Below are 3,460 nucleotides of genomic sequence, written 5' to 3'. Positions count from 1 at the left end.
TCATTCATCCTCCTTTTCATAGTCTTTTTACTAGGCATTGCTCCTACCAGCCAGTTTCCTACTCCACACTGATGAGGGGCAATACCCCGAAACAGCTGTATGTGGATGGATACCATGTTTTGGCATAGGTGGTTTCCTTCATTGGAGACTGCCCTTCCCGTGGTTGTTCCTTCCCGGGCAAAGACCTGGCTGGTCACTGCTTGCGTTGAGAAACACGTGATGGTGTCTCCGCGGCTTCTGTTTTGCATGTTTTACATATTTCCCATAAGGGATGGGGGCAGTGCTCTAGAATCACTGCGTTGAGAAACACGTGATGGTGTCTCCGCAGTGTCGGATGTTGATCTCCATGAGTTCATTCATCCTCCTTTTCATAGTCTTTTTACTAGGCATTGCTCCTACCAGCCAGTTTCCTACTACACACTGATGACTGGCAATACCCCGAAACAGCTGTATGTGGATGGATACCATGTTTTGGCATAGGTGGTTTCCTTCATTGGAGACTGCCCTTCCCGTGGTTGTTCCTTCCTGGGCAAAGACCTGGCTGGTCACTGCTTGCGTTGAGAAACATGTGATGGTGTCTCCGCGGCTTCTGTTTTGCATGTTTTACATATTTCCCATAAGGGATGGGGGCAGTGCTCTAGAATCACTGCGTTGAGAAACACGTGATGGTGTCTCCGCAGTGTCGGATGTTGATCTCCATGAGTTCATTCATCCTCCTTTTCATAGTCTTTTTACTAGGCATTGCTCCTACCAGCCAGTTTCCTACTCCACACTGATGAGGGGCAATACCCCGAAACAGCTGTATGTGGATGGATACCATGTTTTGGCATAGGTGGTTTCCTTCATTGGAGACTGCCCTTCCCGTGGTTGTTCCTTCCCGGGCAAAGACCTGGCTGGTCACTGCTTGCGTTGAGAAACATGTGATGGTGTCTCCGCGGCTTCTGTTTTGCATGTTTTAAACAGGACTAAAGACTGCAACACAGGAGCCAGGACTCAGGAAGGGCCCCCCGCTGAAGGGGTCTCAGGGTCCCAGATTCCAGCCCGTGGACTAATGCAGATCTTTGGCTGCTGCAGCTGCTGTGGGTGTGGCTATGGAGAATGCAGGGAGAGATCAGGAAATCCAGTGTTGTACTCTTATCTTTTTTTTATTCTATTTCATCCTCGTTAATTAAACGTTATTCCCTGTTGGACAACAGTGACCTCATTGGACTCTAATTCGCCTGGACTACCGTGGCCAGAGAGAGAACAAAGTAAACTGTGGAAAAGCTGTGTCGGTTTGTCTATTCATGTACTAGGGACTGGGGGTGCTCGTTGACCGTTTGCTCAGTGAACGCTGTATATGTACTGTACCTTTAAATAGCCAGGCCACAACGACCTCCCGATCACCCTTGTTACAACTACACATTGCGAGAAAGTAATAGTCTCCTTAAATGACTAATGATTGGATCACTGGTACTTATACAGCTGCTGAATGTGACTCTCTTTGTTAGCTTTGTTCTAACTACAGGTTTGCGGGTGTGGGCCGCTCTACCGATCTATCACGCAGTAGCCTTCACTTAATCAATTCATTCAAAATTGCCAAAAAGTATATATAAGATTAAAAAAAATCTTTATTCATAAAGTTTAATAAAAAGGTAAAAAAAATTTTTACACATCAAGCTAACAGAACATGATGAAGAGCAACACTGGGAAAATGTAAGGTAAGTACCAAGAACACACAAACTTTGTTTGAGAATCAATGCATGAAAACATATTAAATAAATTACATTTTTTTTAAATACAAAAGTGCATATTACATGTGAAAATACATGATCTAAATGATATAAAAATTGTAGAAATTATATCAGTAATGATGGATGTTTCCGCTACATACTTGTGAAGAAAAAATCATGCAAGAAAAATCAAAACCAAAAAAAACACTGAAAAAACTCTTCACTGATATACAACAGAGTACAATTGCATGCAAACTGTTGCACAAAAAAAAAAGAATGTGAAATGATGTATCATGAAATACTAAAGTGTTCAGTGCACAAATGCAACAACTGCATGCAATTAAATGATTAAATTAGGCACATATTTATGTGCAGGTAAAGTAAATTCAGAGTGACAAATGCACGAATATAAATATAAAGAACCTAAGTGCGCTGTAAAGACTAACAAGTATGAAACATATGTCTATAAAACTCTTTAAAAAAATTATTACAAAGTGACAAGTGCATAATATAAACAGCTTCAGTGTGCTAAAATAGTCTGCATGCTATCAAGCACAAAGAAAAAAATGGCATATAGAGATATACATAAAGTGCATGTGTGCTTGGGCTCCCAGTGAATATCCTCCAACCCCAACAGCGCCGTTTCGCAGAGTGCTTCTTCTATGGGGGCATGAGAGAAATGGCCACGGAGGTGCTATTTTATACTATAGTGGATCATATCATCACCTGGACATCTAATTAACGCTTCCCCACTACTCCGGTCTGTCCGAATGCAAAGAAAGACATCCAGTATCAGCACTGGAATGCCCGCTTCAAAGCATGGGAACCTGCTGTGATGGACTGGAAATCACGGTGACCTCAGAGCAGGGAAGCGTACTGCCCATTAATGAGATGTTACGGAAGAACATAAAAACGTATCCCCTGTAATGATTATTTCTAGTGAGCGGAAAAAACATACCGCCCAATAAGGAGGTGTCACACAAAATAGGTAGAGAAGTATACCACTTAGTAAAAAATATTTTCACTGAACAAAAAAAGGGGAATACTGCCTAATAATGAAATATCATTAATAACTAAGAACCCTTATTGTAATGAAAGAAAAAAGATTTTTTTCTTTTTTTGAAGTGACATAAGTGACAAAATAAAATAAATTAATCATAAATATACTGTGCATATACAATGCATACATTTATACTAAAATTCATTAAATAATAAATGTGTGAGATGTTGATGCATAAAAAACAAAAGACAGATAAATTTGTTATTCATAATGAATGTACAAATATTATATACTCAACCAATGTATAAATACATTATAAATAATAATACCATGATATATATAAAAAAAATACAATAAAATAAAAGTGAAAAAATAATGAAATAAAAATAAAGGATAAATGACAAATAATTATCATAAAGCATATCGGTCCGTACATAGCTAGTGAAATAAAATAGAAATCTTTTCTTTTTTCTTTTTTTCTCTTTTTTTTCTTTTTTGTTAATTCTTTTTTCTTTTTTCTTCCAAAGACTGTGAAGGACAAATCTTAAATAGGGCAATGATGATCTTATATATAGTGTACAGCACCATACCATAGATATCTAAAATTAATGATAATATAATATTACCAAGATTAAAGATAAAACTATATAAAACACAGAATATACTCAGAAAAATTATTCTGTATAATAAAAGAAAAACAGAAAAACAAGAATGCAGCTATAAAAAAGGGTTGTTAAATGACTACAGA

At 37.9% G+C, this 3,460-nt stretch overlaps 1 protein-coding gene across 5 annotated transcripts in view; it reads right to left on the bottom strand.

The window, feature by feature from the left end:
• Nucleotides 1–1,592: 1,592 nt before the first annotated feature.
• The window catches only part of FUT10 (fucosyltransferase 10), a 120,006-nt gene continuing 118,138 nt past the window's right edge, over nucleotides 1,593–3,460 (bottom strand). For 2 of the 5 annotated variants that reach the window (XR_012219942.1, XR_012219949.1), the window contains one exon: nucleotides 1,593–3,460. This exon is cut by the window's right edge and continues 1,219 nt beyond it. The gene's annotated coding sequence lies outside the window, so the exon portion shown is untranslated. The other 3 variants (XR_012219944.1, XR_012219943.1, XR_012219947.1) reach the window with 2 other exon arrangements.

This window comes from Dendrobates tinctorius, unplaced genomic scaffold (assembly GCF_039654945.1).
Source record: "Dendrobates tinctorius isolate UK_male_01 unplaced genomic scaffold, ASM3965494v1 ptg000011l, whole genome shotgun sequence".
Lineage (NCBI taxonomy): Eukaryota > Metazoa > Chordata > Amphibia > Anura > Dendrobatidae > Dendrobates > Dendrobates tinctorius.
Note: the sequence above shows the minus strand (reverse complement) of the source record. Positions and strands in the feature narration are given on the sequence as shown.